The 25960-nt window shown below is 36.2% G+C and overlaps 2 protein-coding genes and 1 long non-coding RNA gene across 14 annotated transcripts in view; 2 read left to right on the top strand and 1 right to left on the bottom strand.

The window, feature by feature from the left end:
- LOC146481647 (uncharacterized) overlaps positions 1–25960 on the top strand; it is a 222333-nt gene that overhangs the window by 147567 nt on the left and 48806 nt on the right. The gene's annotated exons all lie outside the window — the stretch shown is intronic.
- LOC146481649 (doublesex and mab-3 related transcription factor 3, truncated-like) overlaps positions 1–25960 on the top strand; it is a 76007-nt gene that overhangs the window by 22983 nt on the left and 27064 nt on the right. Inside the window, exons 1-2 of one of the 7 annotated variants that reach the window (XM_085107702.1) lie at positions 12669–12818; positions 13695–13871. The gene's annotated coding sequence lies outside the window, so the exon portion shown is untranslated. Of the gene's footprint in view, positions 1–12659; positions 13872–21038; positions 21259–25960 lie in introns of those variants that run through there. The other 6 variants (XM_085107704.1, XM_085107703.1, XM_085107706.1 and 3 more) reach the window with 6 other exon arrangements.
- LOC146481650 (doublesex and mab-3 related transcription factor 3, truncated-like) overlaps positions 1–25960 on the bottom strand; it is a 58070-nt gene that overhangs the window by 22350 nt on the left and 9760 nt on the right. The window contains exon 1 of one of the 5 annotated variants that reach the window (XM_085107696.1): positions 17497–17697. The exons of 3 other annotated variants lie outside the window; for them this stretch is intronic. The gene's annotated coding sequence lies outside the window, so the exon portion shown is untranslated. Of the gene's footprint in view, positions 1–4160; positions 4537–17496; positions 17698–25960 lie in introns of those variants that run through there. One more of the 5 variants, XM_085107694.1, reaches the window with a different exon arrangement.

The raw sequence follows: 25960 nt of genomic DNA, 5'->3' as shown, positions 1-25960 counted from the left end.
GAAGGGATCATCTTTAAGATTTTATCGACGGGCTCGAACGTTAGAACCACCTTTTAAAGGATAATAAACACTACCACATTGAAATACTGCTCAGTAGTTTTCATTTGAATTGTCACACTTTAGGATTTCATCCACAGACTGAAACGTTAGAACCACCTTGTACAGCATACTTAATTTAAACAGAACCACAGGAAAGTACTGCTCAGTGGCTTTCATTTGAATGGTTTCACTTAAGAACTTCATCCACGGACTCAAAACGTATCTCGTATAGCAAGGGTATTTAATAGCCCATTCAGACATATCTTTTTTTCCTTTTGTTTAATGCCGATACGTTTCTCTGCCAATTCCGCCAATGTACAGGTTAAATGGTTAATCATAATTTCTTCAAAACCTATTCAAGCAAACCCGAATGTTATTCGCGAAGAGAAGGTCACAAAATGAACACTCCGTTTTCTAAGAAGATACTCTGTAAAAACGTGAAATATTTTTTCTTTGTTTTCTATACCTTTTGTTGCCCTGCACACTATTATTCTCATGGAGTTTATAGCTACTGTTTGCTTTTTTTTACGTCACTTGTGAGTTTGACAGGTTCTTACACAGAGGAAGAGCCTTTTTCCTCACGTAACAAAGAGGAATGATGTTTATAGCCCTTTCATTGTAAACCCTAATAGTGATCAACATGAACTTTCTCCTTACATTGTCACTACTTTATCAAAATTAGAGTCATAATAATAAAGGAAATGATCACCAAAGATGAATGTCTTGATGTTTTCACATATTCTCCCCACTAGTACCGTAACAAATGTTTGTAAAAACATAAGGAGAATATCCATGTTGATATAGAGGCTTAATTTTAAATCAATGACGAACCTTTTAGATTTTTGTAAATACAATGCTGGCCAATTGAGTCAGGGATACTTGGTTAAACAACATCAGCATCTCTGCTCTAAGTCGCTCACTAACTTAGCTCCAAAGAGTCTCCTGTACATAGCTCAATGGTAAAGTATCTGAACTAGTAATCAGAAAGTCATAGGTTAGACCCCAATTGGGAGAACTGGGATTTTCTTTTCCAAGTATTCCTGTGTCACTGATTAAAATAAGAAAAATACATCTATCAACCTTAAATTCTTTTACGAAGGAAACCTCTAGTGATAAGTAGCTTAAGAAGAGCTTAGACTTTCACAAATTCCGTGTTTCGCCTTTCTCTTGCTCGTATTCACTACGGGTTTAGTTAACTACGTACAGAAATTTTGAGACGTTAATTTTGTTTGCAGGAGCATTTTTGAGTCTTACCTACGTTTAGCATTTTCCCTTTTTAGACAACGATTCAAACCTCGTACTTCGCATCACAAAACGTACATAAAATCGTGCTTGTTAATGTCTTTCCCTTGTTCAAACATACGCTGTTAAAAATCTGCACACAAAAGCCAGCCAAGAGTCTAGCGATTTTCGTGCAGTGCTCACTCTTCAGTTAGGGAAAACTATCGCTATTGTGCTGTGGTTTTTGGCGAATTCTTTTTAAAATGTCTAGAGAGTTACCTTTACCCTTCGTCCAATCATAATAATGCATCCACTGTGCAACTTGTTTCTCCAGCTTATTACCATAACGACATGTTAGTTAAGAACATCTTTGCCAAGACCCATGGGCTCACTAATAGTTGCAACAGAATTTCATCGCGAAAAAAATACCTCAGTTGTACGTTAATTCTTTAACTCAGGCCCGTAGCGGGGGGAGGGGCAGGGGGGGCTTAAGCCCCCCCCCCCCCCCCCAGAATTTTTGGAAGTTAAAAAGCAATGTGCCCAAAAATATATAATTAAAACAACTTAATGTTGAATTCTGACGCTGTAAGTGCCTTTTCACAACCTTTAATAGTCTGTTTACTACCTGTCAGTTTCCTTCCGTAACAGGCACTCCTATCTTGGGAATCGGAAATAAGAATCAAAATGGAATGATATCAACCAAAAACAGAAACCTGTCAGTTTCCTTCGCTGACAGGAACCCTATCTTGGAAATCTGAAATAAGAATCAAAATGGATTGAAATCCACCAATCTGAAGCCGTAAAACTGTCAAGATAAATTACTTGTTTTCTAAGACATCCGCTCATTTTAAGCAATACAAATGTCCTTAGTTTATAACAATTTAGTGTTCCCGCGTTGTCACACAAAAAGTCACACAAATATGTCCTCGTTGCATTTTAAACCGGCCCAATATCAGTCTGTTTTTGAGTGACGGCCCTGTAACTATAGTGGGTCCATGCATTTTATTTCTGTATCCGTGGTTGTATGCGCAGCCTGTGGCTTGAACAGTCATCGAATGTCTTTTACTGTTTCAACCTGACTTTTCAGTCAAAAGAATGATTTTTTTAAACTGGAAAGACTTCCTCAAAATACTATAAAACAAAGCATCTCGGGAAGAAACTACTTACAAGCGGTACGCGTTACCTGAACGGTCATAATGGTTATGCTTTTGGATTTAATGCAGGCAAAAGTAAGAACCTCCTTAACATATGTTGTAAACAATATACAGGAAAGTAGTGCTCAATGGAGTTTTGTAACCATACAAGCGGAAATATGTGGCTGCTTTTCCCCAGTCTCTATCGTCCGTTTCTCCATCCTTCCACAAACATTCTGGATTGGTCAGATAGAGTATCGTACTAAACTTATTGGCTTCATTAATATTGTCTTACTGTAGATGTTGCGTGTAGCCGGTCTTTTTGGTTTTAGAGCGTGAATCTTTGTGCAGTCCCTATGACACTATAACTCAGCTCCAAGAACTGTTTCCCTCTTATTTCCCTTGTATTCACAATGCGAGTTCGTTAGGTTTCCGATTTTTTTTTGTTAAATATATACGGAAAGGTGGTTCACTTACGCAAGTTTTATCATATCATCATCAGTATTTTTAATATTGGTCCTGAACTTGTCTGTCAAAACATGGAGTGATTGGCATTAGTTGAATATCACAAGAACCTCTTTAAACCCACGCATTATATTATTTTCAAAAAGATTTCCTGAATCTTGTACACTCATTGTCTTCTCATATTCTTTTATATTCTTAAATACTGCAAAATTCTTGTAAACTTCCGCTAGTACGGACTCTCGCTTTTACGGATCCAAGTATGGGTCCCGAATTTTTCCGTTTAATCAGGGATTGAGATTGGAATCAGTTCACTGTCAGTTCACCGGACAGACACAAGAACCACTTTAAACACAGCTATTATCTTACTTTTAAAGAGACTTCAGACCAGAATCTTGTGCGCTTTAAATTTTGATATTCTCTTGTATTCTTAATATTCACCATAAAGCATCAAACAAAATGTTCGTTTGAAGAGCGACTATAAGGCCTACATCGTTATAGCGAACCTCCTTGCAGTAGCTCAAGATGTTCCTTCTTTTTGTCCTCCATCGCTTGTTTCAGTATAACGTTGTAAAAGATCGCGTTTTATTGCTCCTCACTACTGAATATTATTTTCTCAATTTTTCATCAGTGGCTGTTTCTGAGCAACCCAGTAAATTATAACTAGCGGAGTGATTCGTGTAGTTTAAGTCTTTTCAAATCATCATTAAAATTTCAAAACATAGCATAGTCTCTTCGGATTTAATTCCTACGTTGGTGAGTACAATACAATATTTATTACTTGCGCGCAAATTCCACATAAATTAAAACTACATTGCGATTTAGGAGTACTGAAGGATATGGGAAAAAATTACACCTCTATGAAAAAAAAAATGTTTTTCTCAATTCCTTTGTAAAGTAAATCTTGTAAATTCACAATATGTTTGAAGACATCACAGTTTCTCTGGATTTAACTCCTTCGATTGAGCGTCCTAATGGTTAAGGGAAAAAGTTACACTTCTAAGAGTAGGGAATATTTTTCACGATTAAAATTGCATCAGTTTTTCTTGATGATGCAAACACTTTTTGTATATGCATAAATATAAGTTACCAAAAAACAGTAGAGATTGATTCTTCAGGAAACTAAATTGAACCAAATTGTCTCTGTATACCAATTGAGACAACATCATATTAAAAGAATTGTTACTTTTTTCTCTGGCTCATAATAGTTCATCATTACTAATCAATTTTATCACTTGGTTGTAGAAGAAACGTGATTGAAAACGGAGAAAAAAATAAATCTATATTAGTTTTTTTTTAGATTACCTTAAAGATATAAGGGTTGCCTGCGCCTCAAAGAACTGTTGGTCGATGAAGTCCATCCAGTTTAGTCGCTCAATTGCCCGTTTCTCTCTTCTTCAACGCGAAGGCTTCTCAATATTTTTCTGTATCACCTTCCACCCGTACTGCCCTTGTTCTTTGTTTGCTGCGTATTTCACAAACGTGAGCAGCTCTATTGTTCCTTTCATTTCAGATAACGCCTCTTGTTTGGATAAAATATGAAACAAGCCCACCCCGTGTTTTTCCTTGGAAAACACAACTGGCATTTGCACGATATCTGTGATTAAACAGCCTCATGGCATGTCTATCTTTTGCTGATTTTTTCCTTTTATAAAACTACTTCTTGTTTCTCTTTTTGCTGCCAAATAATAGAAAATCACCGTTAGACTTGTATCTGAACTAAATTTCTGAAACTCAACAATCTTTATGGAAAACTAATATCTGAAATGTTTGTATCTCTTATCGAGTGAAACAAATTTAAAAGTTTAGTAAAAGCGTTATAGGCAGCTAATTTCAGCTGAGTTGACAAAGCTGAATTCTAAATTCAACATTTAGTATTGCTTCTTCAAAATATATCATTCTTTGTTTTGTTTAAGAGATTCTCCAATGCCAATCGCGTCGTCTCGAGTTTGTCAATCTTACAAAACTGCCATTAAACCGTATAAATAATTTGATCTTTGTGGTTTTAACATGGTGTCATGATTAATAAACCTTGTAACTCTCACTATTCGTTTGGAAAAAATGTATTTAATGAGTATGTTTTACATTTATATGCAGTTTAAGAGAAATCGTTTTTAAACTGAGGAATATGGAAAAGTATTTCAATGATCTTGGAATTCTTGGATACAACGTTGCCCAATTCCCATTTCCAAAGTTTTATTTCACTCCGATCCACAAACAGCAATTACAGTCCCCACCCCTCCACCCCTAGCTACATAAGATGACGCCAGTTAAGAAAAATTGTGAAACAAATCCAGCGCCATCATACAAGTTCTTAATCTGATCTCGATGCTTGGGAAGATCGTACAAATTTCTCTGTGGTGATCATTTCCATATTTCTTTCCTCTTGTCTCCTTGATTGTCGCTTCTTAATATTAGGAGAATTGAGAGTTTGGTGATAAACATATCAGTTGATCATCTGAACGGCTTTGAATTTTGGGTTATTAATTTTCACTGGCAAGCGGTGTTAAATGTGTTGAAGCGGTGTTGAATTTGAAATGTTCTTTCTCTCTATCTTCAACAAACAGTGAAGCATTACAAGAAGAATGGATGAAAATTTAAGCCACGAAAGAAAGAAGTATGATCATAGTTTAAATTGCAAGGATCCTAAAAAATTAACCCATCTTGTCCCAAAATCAGAAGGTAAATTCCCCTCACTTATTGTTATTATTTTTGTTAAAGTAGTAGTTAGGAGACGTTTCTTCGGCATCAATAGAGCTTATCTTTTTTCTCATAACTTGTATGTTTGTTCTGACCACTCAGTAGTAAATACACTTTTTTTGTCTACCTCGTCCATCAGTAAAAAAACTAATTCACACCCCAGTATCTCAACATTTCTATTGTGTCTCACTTTTATGCTCTGTTTAATATCGATCTTTGTCGAGATGAGAACCCATATAGAACCTGTATCACAACATTGATCTTAGATTGCAACTCTTGTTGTTATTAAATTTAAGTTATTTCATAAAATGCATGGAATCAAGACAACTTTAAATCGACAGTGTTGAAAATGTTAATTCAAGACACTTCACTTCTAAATTAAATTGTTTTCAATTTCCTTTTGCTACGTGACTCATTCGTTTTTTTTCCGCATGTGACAACCCAGTAATTGGAGTCATCTGTGAATTTCTCATGATCTCCATACGCACTTGGCAAAATTATTTGATTCGTTAAAAATCACCTGGTGAAATAATTGCAACCAGTGAAACCTGATAGGGATAACAGGCCGTTTGATTCCCAGCTAGTCAGGCAGATAGATGATCATGGTTTTTCGAATGTGTACACTTAAAAAAAGATGGATGAATACAACCTCTTAAATTAATTTTTAGGAAGCATTTTAAAGATACGTAAACATTGGGGTTTTAGACTCTTCAGGGATTTTAATACCACGATTTATCTGCTTATATTTTCAGCCAGCAGTGTTATGCCGCTGGGTTCAGAATAGGAAATCAATCTTACGGATAAATCGTCTATTTTGCCCCCGAAAAACCGTCTTAAAATCAATCTTATTTCCTTTCTCACAATTCGTGACCCATCTCCGTTGTCTTACGAGTCAAGTTCTCTTCTTTTGACAAGTTTACGTTTCTAAATGAATTCGGCGAAGACCCAGCACTAAAACCTTTTCGATGAATTATCTGTTTAAGTATCTATTTCTTAGATGGTCGCCTCTAACTTGATAATAATAATAATAAAATAAAAAAAACCGGAGTTTGGATCGAAAAGTAAAACCAGTGATTCCGGGAATTAGATTCTGTTCCCAACTTCAATTGTTTTTCTCTCAACTTAGATTCAGCTCAAGAATTTGGGAAAGCTTAAAAAAGCATATTGTGCTTTAGATCGTGGAACAATTTGAAAAAACAGAGAGATGACTTTCAAGTGCTCCGCTGAAACTTCCCCGTTTGATGCCTGTGTCAAGTGGCCGAAAAAGATAAGGAGATTAATTTCTTGAAGCATGCCAAATTCTCCTAACTAAAACTGAATGATCTTCGTATAGAATCAGTAACAAGAATAAACGTTTAGAACAAAGAGGTGCATGAGGATTAATAGTTATTTTTTGTTTAGTAGATATTAGATGCACTGTGCCAAAAACATGTTATTTAAGCGGTTAAAACGGGATTTTTATTTATTGAAGGCTACAAATGTTAAACTTTTTACCGTTTTGATGATATAAAATAGTCTTGTTAACGGGCTGAAGAGATAAACGAGGCGCGAACGGTGCGTTTTTTGAAAAGTTAGCTCAGAATGATTTTCTATATCGCCAAGGGATATCAGCTTCTATTCTTAATTCTCAAGTGTCAATGATGGAACATGTTGTAGGATCTAAGCAAATAACTGTCCGTCTTTGGGTTGCCAAACTTCATCTTCACCACTCTCGACACGTAGCTCGTTTTGTGACAAAAAATGGTTTAGTTGATTTGTTTGGTTAGTCCATGATCGCTGTTCGTCCTTTTACTTTGGACAGGTGTTGTGAACCAGTGCATATGAGTTCTTCTAAAACTTGATTAAAAAATACAATTCTTCTACAGAAAGAGATCATTAAAATAAGCAAAGGTGAGGTCTATTTTTTTTCATAAAGGAGAAGATATAGGTTTTTAGTGAATTTCGTATCTTTACAGAAGATTACAGAGCGTTTCTTGTGTTTTAAATGGTCGATGATAGTGACTGAAAAAAGTTAATCTATCCGGAATCAGGTTAATCAGTCAACAGACAGTGACCTCAGTCTTTGCCGATCTCTATGATTGTCGGAAAATCCACACTGAGAATAGCTCTTCGCGCATAGATCAATGGCAAAACGTATCATATTTTGAAGAGTTGTACATAAAGGACTCGAAATCATACGTTGAAGACAAGCAACCTCTCACACAAAACTTGGAAATGAACACGGACATCGTCAGAAATAGCCGCCATTCTTCATTCTCTTGGTGAGTCCTAAAATTATAATCTTTGCATATTTACTAGAAATTCTATGGAAACAGTACCGTTATCATCTGTGTATAATTAACCACATTGAATTTTATAAACTGGCAATTTAGAGAGTATAACCTAAAATTATATGTAAAATAACAAAGAACCGTTCGCATTGTTGTTACTTCACTGTATTCCGACCAGCATGTTTTAATTTCCCCGTGTTTGTTTCGTTTTGGTTTTCTTTTAAAAGTAGTTTCCCAAATCAGGTCCACTATATAAAACAGAAAATTATGCACCCTCTTTTTCAAAAGGCCTGACTTAATGATGGCCTGTAATGGTGAATGAACCTTTTGAGGACGTAGCGAGTTAATGCTATATTTCCTGGTACAAAGCTTAAAACAGAAAAACTGGATTCACTACCTGTTAATCTCAAACCTGCATAGGGAGCAGTTGCTTTTTAAAAATCAATTTTCTGAACTAAAATATGAATTTTCAATTGAAATATGAGATGACTTACTGTGAATCGCGCTATATCTGCGTCCTCTTCAAGCCTGTTGTGTTAAACTGCTTTCTTTGGTTTAAAGCGTACCCCTTTTAACTAATTGCATTGAAATTATCAAGTAATTCGTGAATAAATAATTCTGTTTCACAACGGAAGCTAACAAGTGGACATTTATGCTATATTAAATAAGGCCTATGATTAACAGATGAATCAGAAAATTAGCGGCCTGGTTCTAACGTTTGGTAAAAGAAATCTGTATGAAACTGAGGAAAAATTGGCTAATACCTCTAAACCGCTTATCATGAAAGCAGTAAAGAAAAGACTAATTTGCAAGAAATTAAATAATTTGTCTTATGAACCACAAAACTTCTATTGTTAAATGTCACCTTAAATCCAAACTTAAAAAGGGTTAAGAAATGAAAAATGCACGAATAAAATCACAAGCAACGTTTTCAGAATCGATTTCCTAAAACCAAGCTTCTGTTTTCAGAGTGAGGAATAAAGGTTTCACAAAATATGTGAAATGTTGTGTGCCAGTGAAACTGTTTTCATTTTACAAAATTATTGTTTTGTTTATCCGTTATTAGCTTAACTGGCGGTAACACACGTTTTAATTACTGGATATTGCCTTACTGAGAAACTTGAAAAGTAAAAGAAAGCGCAAAAATTTAAATTAAGAAATATCATCAAAATTTCCTAAATCGGTTTTGTAACACTTTTATCCTATTACAAGAGTAAATAAAAAGCGCTTTGTAAATGAGAATTCTGATTGCTGTGTTTTTTCCTGCCAGAAGACGCATCAACCGAACAAATGACAATATCGTAAAAGAGGAAGACGAATAAAATTATGAAAAACAACCTATTTGTTATTGTTTAAAAACAAACAGTTGTTCGGGTTTCAGTAATTTCCTCGCAGATTGAAAACAGCACGAAGACGATCAGGTTTTGCGTTGTACAAATTTCTGCAGGTTGAATTTGGAATAAATGAGGCTTGCAACAATTACTGATTGAACAACCTTTGTAAATGAGAATTCTGATTGCCGTGTTTTTTCTTGCCAGAAGACGCATCAACTGAACAAATGACAATATCGTAAAAGAGGAAGACGAATAAAATTATGAAAAACAACCTATTTGTTATTGTTTAAAAACAAACAGTTGTTCGGGTTTCAGTAATTTCCTCGCAGATTGAAAACAGCACGAAGACGATCAGGTTTTGCGTTGTACAAATTTCTGCAGGTTGAATTTGGAATAAATGAGGCTTGCAACAATTACTGATTGAACAATAAATGAAAGCACAATGTAAAAAATGATTCATCATATTAACATAAGAAACTTGTGGTTTTCAGGCTTAACTACAATTCATCTCAATATTTCTGTTTTCACGAAAATTATAAGATTAGTGAAGAATTTTCTGTAATTCAATATAATAATAGCCTTGGTTATTGTATCAAAATGGTCATGTTTTATTCAAATTATACTGTTTAAGAAAGCTAAAAGAAAAAAGATTAACAAAATGAATGTGACTGACAAGTTAGTTCCTAGTTTGTTAAACTGAAGGAACTAAGGAAATATAATCTGCTGTTAAACAATATTTACGGGCTTAATTTAAAAGCGGTTTCATTAACTTACTCTGGTCATTCTTTTATAGTAAAAAAAGATAGTTTACTGGAGAAAGAAAACCCATAATGGATAACAAGAAAATAATAATATTACAACGTAACATCATCAGATGAAATTATTTTCGTCATAAATGAGGAAAATAAACAATAGGTTAATGAAATTATTTCTCATATTTTTAAAAAGACAAGCACTAAAAACAGATATTTCTTTTTACTTCATCGTGTTTTATGCCTGGAATTTACAAATCTTTGACATCTTGTGTAAGGATAAAAACTCAGAAATGCGTTTTTTGTACTATTGATAATTTCTGAGATAACCACGTTTCGTTTTTATTGTTCTTTTGCTAATTAAATTAGTTTTGATATATTAAATATGTTTTCTAAACGGTATCATTTGCAAACTTTCTGTGCCTCAAATGTCAGCCGTTAATATCTTTGTACTCCAGTAAAACCAAATAATTTAAGGCAGTTTGATTTCGAGGAAATTAATTAAAAGACATTTTCTTCCGTTGTAAATAAAAGGTTTGTTGAACTATCCAAAGCTTTCAATTCTGAAACGATTCAACTCATTTTCAAACGTAAACATGGATAATTGATTATAGAAATTTAATTTAAGTTTATCAGACTCGTTGCGAGGTCCTTACTGTTTAACCTAGAAGGGTCTGAAAACGAGCTAAGGGAGCTACTAGTGTTTCAGTGTACAATCATAGTATTCATTTTAACAATTAGTGACCCTTATATTATCATGAACTGCAAGCCTTGATCTAAAAATGATTTCCAATTTTCTAATCAGAATTAGACCAAATGGGTGTAAAAGTCCCTCCAATGACTCTTTTTTGTCTCAGGCTTTAATAGCCTCAAACTGATTGAGCTTGGGTCGCTGGTTTTGAATAAGTTGTATGGCATGCAAACATGTAGAGGAGGTATGTGCCAGCCTTTCGGATCAGCCGCAAATGTCAGAAATCTTTCTTTTGATCCCGGAGGAAGGTAAACAGCTCTGCAAAAGGCTACAGTGTCAACCACTTGATTTCAATCCAACCGGTGTACTATCATACTTACTCGCTTACCGGCTAAATCGTGCTTGGCAGACCGTCTCCAGAGAGGAAGAATGCCATGATGGTGATGAAATCATTTTCGAACCCAAGCAGACCAAGCAGTCGAATTTATTATCCCTGTTGGCGTTTTTCAGGTGAGGTTTGTCGAGTTAACCTTACAGGCATACCAGTGCAGTTCGCGGTCAATAAACGTAATAGTGTCCAAGGATACATAAACATGTTCTGTAGTCTGAATTCGTGCAAGCCGTACGTCTCTGAAGCAGAAGACCTGCACCTTTCAAAATCTCTATTTTCACTGGACCCTGATAACCTGCAGTGCATGGTTTTTTAGGGCTGGGAGCATTGTGCTGTTGTTCGTTCTTTTGTTCTCTCGACCAACCATGTAAGACGCTGCAAACGGTGCAGGTCGCCCCCTCTGACGCGTTCGTTAATACGAAAGAACATTTTATAACGCTAAAATAGCAAACTGATCCAGTGCCGATATGAGCGCACGTCACACTTGCCTTAGTTCTCCAGACCGCTCCTTTTAGAAGACTGCCGAGCAGGTGATGTTCTACATCTACCAAACCCACTGAGTTCTTCTATTGTCGAGTCCATTGTGCTGTTATTCTCTACCAAGTCGATATTAGTATGTTGTCGTTCTCTTCTGCTCTCTGTGATGTAACTCGAGACATGGTGTATGATGTAACACTGGGAAAATGGCATTTCTTTGGCGGGAAAAGATATATTGTAAGACTTCTTTAATTCATGTTTTATTTTGGTGTTTTGCGCCAAAGGCCTAAATTAATCGGTCGCATCACTTTAGTCGCATCAATTGAAGTTCAAGAGTAAACAATCGAATCTGCAGTCTGTTGGACTTTTAAGTCATTCACCTTTCAAAGTGAAGTGTATTGCGTGTTGTTTGCGTTGGCTGTTTTACTGAGATTGTCTTGTTTCTAAGGCCTAAATTAATCGGTCGCATCAATTCAATTTCAAGAGTAAACAATTGAATCTGCAGCCTGTTGGACTTTCAAGCCTTTCACATTTCAAAGTATTTAGTGTATTACGTGTTGTTTGCGTGGGCCGTTTTACTAAGATTTTTTCTTGTTTCTATGGTGATTTAATTACATTTCACTTAAACTGAGACGCATAAATTGAGCCTACAGGCTCGGTTGAAAAATTACTGAACCCTTCTTTAATAATAGGAAAGTTTATTATGCAGGATCTAAGTTGAAGCTAGAGCCGCTATTGAAGTCAAAAGTCAGATTCTTTGCTTGACGAAATATGACAAAATTAAATATGTTTGCTTGCAAGAACAACAACAAACGATATCGCTTTAAGCTATATTGCTTTTCAGCGAAGGAAGTACTGCAATTGAGAAAAGAATTCCAACACTTTAAACAATTACAATTACTTTGGTACATCAATATTGTAGCCGGAAAATGTAAAGGATATTTTGGCATCAACATAAGTTTGGTTTTATTTCAGAACTAATCTTCACATCGATTCAAATATCCTTTAAAATTATTGCCATATCTCAAATAATTCGTGTTTGATAAGCCGGCGGACACGTCGTAGCTTTGATCTTAGGTCAACAGTCAGTACCAATATGTCGCTCCTTTTTGGTATTAAAGTGGGTCAAAAATAGCTTCTCCTAGGATTCGTTTGTTGATGTTTAGCTTAATTAATTAACACCAAGCTTTCGACATGTATCCATAACTTCCCATAGCATTCGTAGCAACGAGTTGACGTCTCAGTGATAGAGGAGGAGGTTAGGAAAGGCCGGGAAGGCGATATTAGTGTGGGTACCTTGACGATAAAACAGAAAGAAGCGCTATGTAGGTCACCAGAGCTGTGAAAGGTGAAATGTAGTGTGCTTCTCAAGGCTTGAAAATCCCTATCCCACCTCTATCCAGAATGTATGATTTATCATAGCCTGCTTCAGACCTTATCCCGCAATCCCTAACCCCCACTTTTAGGTCAAAGTACCAACATATATAGACTAGTAAGTAAAGCATACTCTATTTAAAACTAAATGGTCAAAATCTTTACCATATTTCAGACTCCAAAGACTTAGGACCATACCCTTTGGCGCCGCTCATACCTATATAGATTATATAAGATAATACCCTAGCCCCTTTCAATCTCCCCTTCCCCAAGTTTATAAATGGGTAAAAGGAGCACTATTAGCTAGACCAAACATCGGAAATTCTTGGGTGGCCCGCCATGCTTAAACTCTGACCATTCTTGGGTGGAGTAGTGATAGACCAAGTTGCTTCTTGCTACAGAAACCAGCCGTGTGTATTACCTTTGGTTTGCTTGATACATCTTTAACAATCATGATACTTTTTGTCCAAGACACAAGTCTCAAGAAACATTGATCTATTGAACGATTCCGAGAAAAATGAACGAACATTTCAGCAAAACATTTTGTAGTACATATTAATTTCTTTTGTATTTTGTTTCCTGAAATAGTTTCGTAGACAATATTAGAGATTTATGAAAGATGTTGTGCATCTCGAGTTGGCTACATTCACAGCCGGACAGCAAATACTGAACAAATAATTGTAATGCACAAACAATTGTTTTGTGCGTGGGCGTGAGAACGCCATTGTTTTCAGTCTATGACAAAGTTTTCTTCATCTCTGAGAAATCTCTTGAAGGGAAAGAATTAAGCCTCTCAAAGAAGAAAGCAGCGACTCTAGATCTAAAGAAACCTTAAAATCTATATTTCCAGTTTCCACGATTATAGAAGTATCAAGAGGTTCTTGACTGGCAGACTTCAAACGAGGGTCAGAAAAGATTGGACTACCGGAGGGATCGAATTCATGTGGACGAAGTACCGCCAAGACGTATATTAAGTAGTTCATCGCGACGGCTTGGTGTGCTTGGGACGTCTTCACAAAACGAGAAAGTAAGTGTTTGTCATTGTTTTATTTCACAGAATATATTTTGTGATATAAAGTATTGTTTGTTTAGCCACCAAAGGTGATATATTTTGATGTATGCAGTTACTTTGAAATTTGTTATGATCGAGGTTTGAGAAGGGAGGGGTTGGGGGTTTGCCTGAAACATACTGCATGTTAAACTTAAAAGGATAGCATCATTTTCAATTCACTTTACTCAATAAACTCTATGAGACTAGCCCTAAAATGATTATGTGCTCCGTTACGTTGTGTCAGAAACTCTGATAACAAGAAATGAAGTTGAGTTTTCTCACCAACAACTTTTGTCTTTGCTTCGCTGGCCATAATGAAACTAAAGCGCAAAGCGTCGAATTCTGGACTACAGCATGTATCTGGAACCGAAAAATGGTGGTGATTTTTGTTCGTCTTGCTTTAAACGAAGCGTCTTACGCGCAAGTGAGGCATTTCCATTTATTGTTGATCACCAAAGTTTTCGAAAGGGCTCAGTCGATGGAGGAATCAAGTAAAGTTAACCGAAAACTGCTGTGACTTGCTTTTTGTCGGTCAACCACCATATGCACTTCTAAATCTGTATGTATAACTTTCAGAACGTTGTCATAGGTTTCTTTGAGCAACTTTTCGTATTCGGAAGATTGTTAACAAATAACGTAATGGAATAACCGAAGGGTTCCGATTTTTTTTTCAAAGTGTTCCGAATATTCCCGAAGGTGGCCAATGCGTGTTTGTCTGAAGTCGTACCGAATTTAAGAAAGTAAATTCTCAAAAAAGCCTAGCAGATTACATCGAAAGAAATCAGTTCTATTGTCAAACCAGTGATGAGTTAAATTGATTCACAGTTTTCTTAAAAAGAAAAATCAAGTATAATGGAGAATAACGCGTGGTCGTCAGCACAGCACTGGGGATCCCGAATATTTACGACAAATACCGAATTTCCTCCGATTATATTTCAATTTCTATCGATTGACAACAAATCACAACTGCATCCCGAGATTCAGTTGCCTTTACTAAATAATTAAGCTAGTATTAGCTTCAGATATCCTTTTCTCACGGTGTTCTTTTATCAAAATCAGATAACAAGGACATACCGAGCGCACTACAACATTTCATTTGAAATGACCTTGGCTCGGTCAACAGTATACTGTTTGTTTTTTCCTTGATACTTTGGGAATTATCTTGGTGAGTCACGTTCCAACCTTGTTGTCATTGGGAAAAGGTGATAACGTAATTCTGCTTTAGTGTTAATGATTACGATGCCTGATGCCATGCATGAGTCATTTGGAATTAAAGTCAATCGCAAATCAGTTACCATTTTACCATTTATCAGGGAAAATTTTGAATCGTATTAAAGTTTATCTCGGTTAATTTTTTTTTTCATTGTGATTATGTAACAAGTCATGTTGGCTTTGTACAAAAATACACCGCCAGATTGGTTTTATAACAGCGTCCTCTCGGGATTGTTATATAATCGCAAAGTGGAGATTAAAAATAGAGTTATAAGTTGGAAATTGGATTGTTATATAATCGCAAAGTGGGGATTAAAAATAGATTTATAAGTTGGAAATTGATAGATAAACTCAACAAGCAGCGTTGTTACATTTCTCGATAAACATCGTTACTATAGAAACAGGATGAGTTTTTGTCATAATACCTTTATGAGTTTGTGGACGAAATCCTTAAGTGTAACCATTCAAATGAAAGCTACGTACGGAGCAGTACTTTCCTGTGGTGCTGTTTATTATGCTTCACAAGATGGTTCCAACTTCTGAGTCTCTTAATGAAATGCAAAAGTGCATGTGATCATTCTGATGAAAGCTATTGAGCAGAGCCTTGCTGTGGTAATGCCTTACAAGGTACCTTGTTTTAACCTTTCATTATGTAAATAAGATCGTCAAGTTTGGATATTCAAATGAAAGTTGTACTTTCTAGTCTGTTAGTCTCTTGGTGTTTAATAAATCCGAACCAATTATTTTTTTTAGTCGAAATACCCTTAGCAGTCAAGGTTCAAGTGATTTGGTGTGGTTATTAATAGAGTTTTAACTGTATATACGGCTAATATGTTTACTTTAAAATCCAAACAATTTTGTCTTGCGAAGAAAAACTAAACACAATTAACCGCGTATTGCAAGCCAAGATGATACCGTGCATGTTGAGAAACAAAAACGACACGATGTGAAAGTTAAATGCCCAGCTTTGTTCCTCATGCCTTCCGGCTGTAACCTCCCTGTTTAATGACAAAACGACAAAAAAGATAACAGGAAAATAATATCCTTTCTACGAGAAAAAGCAAAATAAGGATAACAAATACCGATGACTTTTCCAACATCAGCTTCAGTTTGTTTTGCAAGTTATTCAAGCCTTGACTTCTATTACTGATTGCGCAAGGTGGTTTTGAGACTGTGGACGAAATCGTATTATTGTAACCTTTTACATGAAAGCTATCAGTTCAAAAGTCATTTCCTGTGGTAAAGTCAGTTCATTGCTTTGCAAAGGAAATTTTAAAGGTTTTTTCCCTTTATTTTGATTTCGCGCGTACTCAGGGCTCTTCAGAGTGAAATTCAGGGTTATCAAACGATGCTGCGTCACGGGCTGATATGCATCTTGATTAAAAACGGGGTCATCATTCAATCAGTCGTTCATTCATCAGCATCCATGCAAATCATCTACAGTCCTAACAATCTTTGCAGAAATTCGATAAAATGAAGACCATCGCAGTTATGTGCGCAAGTTACGCAATTGCGAAAAGGAAGCTTGAAAAAACTTCAGGCTATGTATGATAATTCATAAATTTCATTTCATTCTTAGCGTAAATCGGACTCCTCTCTAAGGAACTACTGAAGTAGATAACACCCATGGCAAGCGTTCCGGTGAAAATCTGTTTCTTGATAGGTGTAATGACTCCTTTAGAGGTTTTGACAACGTAGACTGAATGCTATTAATATTACTGGGAATTTCCTTAGCTTAACTACAGCTTCTTTAATCCCTTGATCAAACCACTGCACAAGAGGTGCTATAGTGACTTTTTCGCCCATGGAACAAAACCCCAAACTGTGATCACTCAAAGGAAGCTCGGCTACTGAGTAGTTTTTCCTGTGGAGGTCTTGTTTTTTTGTGCAAGATGGCCTAATTTTTGAGTCTGTAGATGGAATCCTAAATTGTGACCATTTAAATCAAATGTGTTGAGTAGGACTTTCCTGTGGTGATTTCTGTTATTCTGCACAAGGTGGCTATAACTTTTTAAGTGTGAGCATTCAAATTGAAAGCTACTGCGCAGTACTTTCTTGTGGTGCAGTTGGTCGGTTTTTTCGGTACTGAAATCTGGTGATGTTTATCATGTTGTAATAGGTGGCTCTCCCTGTTCGAGTCTGTGAATGAACTCCAAAAGTGTGACAATCCAAATGAAAGCTATTGACAACTACTTTCCTGTGGTGATGCATTTATTACGCTAAAAGCCTGGTCTAGTGTTTGAGTCTGGGTGCAAACCTGTAGTTTGATTATTCAAGTGAACGCTCGTTAACGTAGCAAAGTTACGGAAATTCAGTCGAGTAGATCTAGTATAGGTATAGGTGCAAAATGATAATGTAGCAAAGGGCTAATGCTACGCAAGAAACGTACCTTGCCGCCGTGTGCAAACGCCTAAAGTTATCTTATTTCTCTCCTGGTTCCGTTGAAAACAACAAGATGTCCAACTGGTTACTTCCAGACTGCTCTACGCACTGCCAATTTACTTGCAAGTCAGACTGTTCACCTGCTGGGCTGACTAGCGACACCTGCCCAGAATTAACCAGCACCTAGACACATAGTAAACCTAAATGGTGTCATGGCAGACTGCTTCACTTAACCCGTAATCACCTCTCAGTACACTTTTGGTATAGAAAAGCCCTCAAGGAAGAGTACTGCCTAGTATCTTTCATGTGAATATTTGTAATTTAGAATTATATTTACTACTTCAAAGCTTTAATTATCATGTCCAGCATAAGCTGTATAAGCCACAAAACAAAGAGAACCACAGGAGAGTTGAACAGCTTTGATTTGAGTGGACACACTTAAGAAGTTATGGATGCCCTGTGAGTCTTTTTACTTAGGACCAGCTTGAACGGCACAACAGATAACGAGGATCATAGGAGAGAATCGGTCATTGGCTTTCATTTGAATGTTTGCTGTTTAGTATTTCATCCATAGACTCAAACCGTTAATTTTGAACTAAATTTCAAGATTTAATAGTTGACATTGGTACAGAGAACGGGCAAATATCACCCGCTTAGAAACAAAGGATAATTGGCTTTGTGATTTCAAAGTCTAACTAACTGATGAAACTATGATATATGTGCAATAGAGATTTGTAAATCAACAGACAGAAAAATTGAGGGTTACAACAGGTGATTGGGCTGGGGTCATGCAACTTGAAAAGAACTGGGTTCTTTTTAACAAGACTGGAATTATAAAAGAAGTGTCCTTTGTTGTGTAGAGCACTTTTTATTACCATTTTAGTAATTTTTTTTGCTGGCAATAACTTATTCTTCAAAACTAGACCACCTCCTAAACCACCATCATCATCATCTTGACGATCATCAACTTAAAAGACCTTAAAACCATTTGTGTCTAAGTTGAAAGTGGAAGAAAGGTTTCTAAAACGTTTATTTTCATAGGTTTGAAATGTAGTTCATATTTTCGCTTCATTTGGAGACTACATTGTAATACGGGAGCAAAATCGGTGTTGGAACTAAGGAATGTTGAGTTGTTATACGTCTTGGGTAATTTTCCCTGGCTATGGCCAAGACAAAGTTGGCGCCCCGCCTTTTAGAAACGATGGAAAGGCTTACAAATTGTAACAGAAATTTACCATAGTAAAACAAATCGATCAAGATTCGTATAAAGGTAATATTGCGTGTTTTAATTCTAACTTTAAGCTTTTAAGGCGAAAGCTAATTATAAGTAGGGCTCATTCCTTTGTGGCATGGCGCCTTTCTTTGTCAAACACTATTTCGCCTAAGCACTTGAAATGTAATGATGCGTGCATACAAAAGACACATTGGCTATCGGGTCTTTTGACAACTCCGACGATAAACTCTTTCTAGGTTCCATGTGTCTGAAATCTTCTGTCTTCCACTTGAGATGCAAATGGAAACAAATAGCTTAAAACAAGGAAAAAAGAACTTTAAGTATTGAAAGCGTTAGATACCGCAAGGGTTTTACTAGCGAGAAGAGAGAGAACACTGATTTGCATGAATTAATCAGCCGAAGTCAAGTTCACATGACTCTCGCCTTAGTCGGATATTAACTGAAATACCTCAAACATAGTTACGAGCATTTTCAAGATTATGAAGGATTATGAGGTTTCCGTTTTAGGACACAAAAATATTATCATTTTGCGGTAATTGTTTGATTTTGTCAATTTTGCGTGGCATGATTAGGAGGAGCAATCCGTGTACGGTTCATGTCTATTTTGGTTACCCTCCTTTCCTCACGACATCTTTTACACTACATTGAGTAACAAAAATAGAGTTCATTCGGGTTAGTTATTTTTATTGATAAGCAATGAATAAAGCATAGAGTGGCTTTGGAACATTGGCAGGTCTTATCAATTGTAACGTAACAAAAATCCACACGCTTGGTAATTTTCAAAAGCGAGGCAAGCACGCGGAAAGCCCTGCAGCACATCGCAAGGAACGCATTATTAATAGCATTTATTTCTTTGTAATTAAACGTGGAGGTGCATACTAGCAATGCTGAGTTATTTCTAGATGGGTCCAGGTCAAATAGACGCCATTCAAGGAAATAGTAGTTATATCATAATTGAGAATTCACGGAATAGTTCTGAAGATTCGTGGAACTGTATTTCTTCCGCTTAGGCTAACAGGAAATCATCGCAATCGTTAAGTCAAGGCTAATTTCCGACTAACCAATGGAAACTACAATAGACTCACGTACCCTTTAGTTTCATACCAACCCATCGCATGCAATTAAAAAGATAACGCGTTTGCGGGCGTTATATACGACCTTTTTAAGTAGCCATGGTGAAATTCTTTATTTCATAGCGTGGGAAAGATGACGTTCAACCGAAAGACGTGCGTGATTCAGTAGTGAATCTACCACGATTATTCTTAAAAGTATCAAAGTTCAATTTTAAAATATACAACAATTGTGCCAAGTCCCTAAACCAAAACATTACTCAACAAGTGTTTACAGATTTGCAATGAAAATATGTTAAGGTTCAGTGACCACTGCCCTTCAATTGTTGAGAATAACGTGCCCCAAACTTGTTCATTTTTCATCTCGCTCCTAACGTTCATGATGACAAGTTCAAAGTGAAAATTGAAAAAAAGAAAATTAATGTCCATGTTGCAAAAACAAACAACATCCGGCTCAGTTAGTACTGCTTAATAGCTTTATTTTAATGGACACACTAAACTGAGTAAATTATACACAACCTTAAGGTGTCGAAACTATGAATTATATTCACTCTGGCCTTAAACAAGAACAACACGACTTTTTTTTAATAATGGAGTCCTTCCGATGCACCAGAAACAAAGTCTCAATTGGGGTTTGTAAACCTGACGTGACGATTTTCGCTTCTCGTGAATAAAACTCGCGAAACATTTGCATAAATCAGCTTCGCTTCAATTCAGGTCTTAAAATCAAATTTCTTTTTTGACGCTAGAGAGCGTTTTGGAGTGATTCAGCTTATTGAGGCAGAAAGGCGATGTTTGACACCTTTCGGCTACGTGATGAATGTGTGCAGGTATAAGTACTTTTCGACAATGTCTTGATCATTTTAGCCATTGCTTGCTACAACAAAGCCAGAAGTTTGTTTCTTGTTTCAATTAACAAGGATTTTCTCTAAAATAACTAGCTGTGCCTCTTTACGCTAGGATGCTTTTAATAAAAGACCGATTCATCTCAAAATATGTAAACAGCTTGCTTGTCCTACCAGCTTAAAATGAAAATGTAATTTTCGCGCGCTTTCTGGGAAAATCAAATTCGCTTCGCACGATTTTAATTCCCGTTGAAATATAGCAACCTACATTTTTGATACTATAGATTCTTCCAATATCGCGTGGTTTTGAAATTCATATGGTTAGTACTGGTCATGAAAAATTTGAATACATTAACTAGTACGAAATGCTGTTTGTATTGTATACAAAAGGTGTGACGCCAGCTTTAGAAACAATGAAATCCTCTAATACAATGTAATTGTCGGCCGTTTTGTTAGCCACCTAAGAGGCTATAGATCAACACTAAAAAGTTTCGAAAACGCATTGAAACGCTGCTTAGTTCGAAACAACGATCTCTGGCGACTTTTTAAACCTGCGAACGTCTTACGTCGGTCAAAGAGACGGAAATCTGAAGACGGAATTCAATATTGGAAATTTTCAGGTGAGTAAAGCTATCGACGTACTTACAAATTCTGTTATGATTTATTAAGTGTGTTAATTTCCCGATCCTCTTTTCATCGTACAAAACGTTCACTCTTTAATCTAACACCTAAGGGTTTCACTTCTTGAAAAAGTCAACAAATTCTATGTAAAGATTGCTTCCCGAGTGTAATAATTTTCGCGAAAGTGACATATCAATTCCCTCACGCGTGTTTATCTTGTAATCAAATATTACGTCTTCGAGTACGGAGTACATATTTACAAATTTTACCGCAAACTCGTCTCGTAAGATCCTCCTTATAACATTTACTTCTTTATTTTTATACATTTGCGAGGGTGTTCCATTATGAGGCAACCTTACGAAATTCATGTCTCAATTGTCATCCCGTTAAATGTAATTTGGTTTACAAAGTCTTTTACTGAGCAACAAGTCAACACCCGTTAGCGATCATTGCTAGGGGGCCAAACTCGTTTTACATTTCCTCGTTGAGTTAACAATTTTTTAACACAAGCGAGGAAAACTCTTTCTGACCGACGCATAGGAAAATCGTAATATAGATTTTAAGATTTGTTCATAAAGAATAAAGCCGGTTTAAAACGTGACGCAGGAAACCATGTAGTATGGAAATTGGCTTCAATGATATGTGTTCTACCTGTAGAGCGGGAAAGTTCCGTTACAAACGCACGCTATCAGTAACTATTCGCGTAAATGAAGTCATTATAAAATCGTAAATGGGATTAAGCGTTAACCAACTGTGGTTAGATCTGCTTTTTTTCTTTATTTAACCATAGAAAAAGATGGGAATTTTCGACCCCAACAAAGCAGATTGTTTTGTAAGAAGAAGCACAAGCACACATGTTATTCGAGTGGTGTTGGCGGGTGGCAATTTGGGGTTAAGGGTTCTCGCAGCGTTTTGCGCTTGTAGTTATTCTACGAAGAAGCAATGTAATTTTCGTTACATCTGCTACAAGAAAATAAATCCACGGATATAGACACCAATTTTAGAGTCATGAACAAGAAACAGCTCGTTTCACACATTGTGGCAGGCTGGACCATATTTAAAGTGAAACTTGAAAGGGAAACAATTTATTCCTTAATGTATATTTATCTTAATTTTCTAGGAGAAAAAATGTTAAATTAGGCCATTGCAATGAAATTCACGATACTCTTCAATTTGCGTGACCTGATTAGGTGAAAAAAGTGCCATTTATGAATACCAATATAACGGATATATAAACACGCGTGTTTCTGCGTGAAAACGAATTCACCGGCTTGGATGAGCTTACAAAGACTGCCGGTTGAAATGCCAGTCGTAGGTTTTTATTTTCCTCAGGATTGAAAGCTTAGACAATTCTAAACAGCTTGTCGTGAGTAACCCAGGGCGAGCAAATGTCTAAATAATAGTCATTGTCAGAGATGTAATTTATTCGAGTCCCGCTTTCAGGTTATGTATTATTTATAAAACACCCTCTCTTTCTTTTCAGTAAAATTGGTGTTCTTTAGAAACTATGAGACGACACGAAAGCTAATGTTTTAGACTCCTATTCAACTAGAACGTTCGGGTTGTTTTGAAAAAACGCCATACTTCTAGTATTTTCTCAGTCACTACTCTGAAGGCCAAAGAAATTTTGCTATTGAATTTTATTTTGGTAAAATCATCAGCGTAAGAGAATTAAGTGAGTTACAATCGATTACTGCTACTTTGTAAGTGAAGGTGTCGATAACTTGTTATGGAAATGCATATATTTTTACCAGCTTGGTTTAAAAATTACTACCGATGGATTATGCAGTGTTATTCTGAAAATTACTAAGTCGATTTCGTAAGGTGTTAAACTGACTGTTTTAATTTTGTTCTATGGTACAGTGCATTTCACCCGTCCGTTAATTAAACAATCTAATTCGAGCGATAATCCGTTCGTGATGAAGTTTCTTTCATCACATGACTCGCGCTTTAACTTAAGAAGTGTGAAAGCTAAAGGCGAATGAGACTCCTGAAAGGAATCCCAGCAGATCGCGAAATACAACTTGAGAAATTATATCAAGAAAACAGCTGCAAAAAGCTTGGTAAAATTTCTTTCATGTTAAACAAGTTACATAATGTATTCACACAAAGTCATTTGTCTTGGCAGGAACAGGCAAACATCATGAATATCTTTCACCAAAGGAAGATTAAGTCATTGGCGACTTTCTGAACCTTTCGAAACTATAAAATGATGAATTTCAGTTTGAAAATTATTGCCACGTGACAGTACTTCTGAATAGATTTTATTTGAATTGTCATCCTTAAGTATTAAGAGTTATAGAGTCATGCTATCCGGCACCGACAGCTGTGATGCTAAGAGTAAACGGACTAATGTTTAAACCACATTTGAATTATTTGAAGATTTGAAAATATCTAGCATGCAGAAACATTTCGTGAGTTTTCTTAAGTAAATGGACTAAAGCTACATTGTCTTTGTATCTATAGTAGTGCCTTTGTACTTCAAATTCAATATCTTTTACATTTCCCGTAACAATGAAACATATTTGGGTGGTTTTACAGCCAACCAATGGGCTCTACGTGCATTCTTCAAAATAGTTAAAAATAGACATAAATTCATTCAGGCTTTTGCTACAATCAGCCACCCAAGTTTAAACTAAACAATAGACTCGCTCATGATAAAAGGTCTCTCTGATGCTACTACTACCACTACTACTGCTACTCAGTACTGCTGCTGCAAGCGCTGCTAAAAGAACTGATAGCAAGAACATCCCTCTCGCTCCATGGTTTGGACCCATCTCTAGAGGAAGAAAGTGCCCCACAGCTGAAAGATAATCCAGTAATAATAATTAAGCTCTTTCAGCGTGTGTGTTTGCTGGGGACCGCCAGAATCCTGAGAAAAGTGCTAGACAATTAATATTAATGACAGTTAGTAAAGGAGATAACAGAAGGCGCAGAGCGTCCTAGCCCACAGGTGGTGGCCCTATGTTTCTCAAATGACTTCCTTTCCAAGTAGTGATAATAATAATCGACCAGCACCGTAGTTAAGCGGTACGTGGTCATTTCAACGGTCAGTACATCACAATTTCATCCAGATAATCAAAACTTCGAACCACCACTTGCAATGTACAGCATTATACAACAGCACCACAGGAAAATGATGCTTGAACTTTAATGGGCACACTTAATTTATTACATCTGCAGAATCAAAAACTACAGTCACCCTCCTAAAGCATAAGTAAAACGTTGTAAAGTATAACGGCTTTATTTGAAAGGTCACACTTTGTGATTTCAGATGCAGGCACGTAAAGTAGAACTACCTTTCTAACGAGAAATAAATAGTACCATAGGAAAGTACAACTCAGGAGATGTCATTTAGCACACCTAAGCGATTCACCCACCATCAAAAATCGAACCTTAAAGTCACCTTGTAGGGAATAAGAAAATACTGCGCAATAACTGCCTATCATTTTAATGGTCACACTTTTGTGACTTCATTTACGTGTTAACTTTAATTTAGATTAATTGTCGTGAGATTTGACTCAGAAAATCAATGAAAGAAAGTTCATTAACGCTCGTTTAGTGTGCAATAACCATGTAAATTAACCTGTTAATGGTTTGGTTTCAACCTAATGTTGGCGCCAAAATGTCCACAAGTAGTGTCTGCCTTATAGAAAGACACTAAGACCCGTGACTCAGTCAATAATCATCTGGAGAGCCTGGCGGTAAGTGCGATACTTAAATGTGCTGATAAATCTTTGAAAAATGACAGCAATAAAATAACCCATCAAATTAACACTGTGTAAGCCACTCTCTTTTTTTAAGCATGATTGTCTTGGTGGAATACTTCATGGTGATGACAAATGTTTGTAAATTGACAGGTATAAAATGATTTTAACTCGGCTTCACTTCACCACTGAACTTGGTGTTAACTAATTTTAGTATTTAAGATTCATGTGCCTCCAAATTTGTGAATGATTTCTTAAAGTGTGGCCATTGAAATGAAAGCCACTGAGCATAACTTTCCTGTGGTGCTGTTTAATGTGCTTGTACAAGGTGGTTCCAAAAGTCTCAGGAAGCTACTGAGCAGAACTTTCTGTTGTACATGTGTCGTTTCTTATATTGTACAGGATGATATCCTTCTGAATGTAAGGTTCCGAGTAGTAGTTTCCTGTATTACAGTCTTAGCTCGTTATCTCATTTTTCTCTTAACTAATCAGCTTAATGTTAAGTTGTTCGGGTTTTGATTTCGTTACGTGGTTTCTATGGTTGAATGGAAGTAGCTTATAATTAAGATAATTTCTCAATGGGCATCCTTTTGTTTCAAGAGGTGAATTGTTTTCGTGTAAACATAGCAACGTCACAAGACAAATCCTGGTTACCTGCCAACGTCACCCAAAAAAATCTCGAAACCTCAATAGACGTTATCATTGACATGATTTCCAGCTTGAAACAACAAACAGGCTACAAAAGCCGTTGTTTCGGCAAAGATCGATTATTTGTTTAACGAAAAATCTGCAAAACAAAATTACTAGTCAGTAATGAGTATTTTTAATACTGAATGAAATTGTCGAATCTTTATATTATTGAATATTCTGAAGCAGTTTGGTTTTTTTATACAACGATAACAATGATGTTCAAATGAGTTTCGGCAAGTTAGGCACGCGCATTTCACTGAGTCTCGTGAAATTCAATTCGCGTTACAGACAACAATCGAATATG

The sequence above is a fragment of the Pavona decussata genome, unplaced genomic scaffold (genome assembly GCF_977016875.1).
Source record: "Pavona decussata unplaced genomic scaffold, jaPavDecu1.1 SCAFFOLD_48, whole genome shotgun sequence".
Taxonomy (NCBI): Eukaryota; Metazoa; Cnidaria; class Anthozoa; order Scleractinia; family Agariciidae; genus Pavona; species Pavona decussata.
The sequence above is the reverse complement of the archived record's forward strand: the minus strand, read 5'-3'. Positions and strand labels throughout refer to the sequence as shown.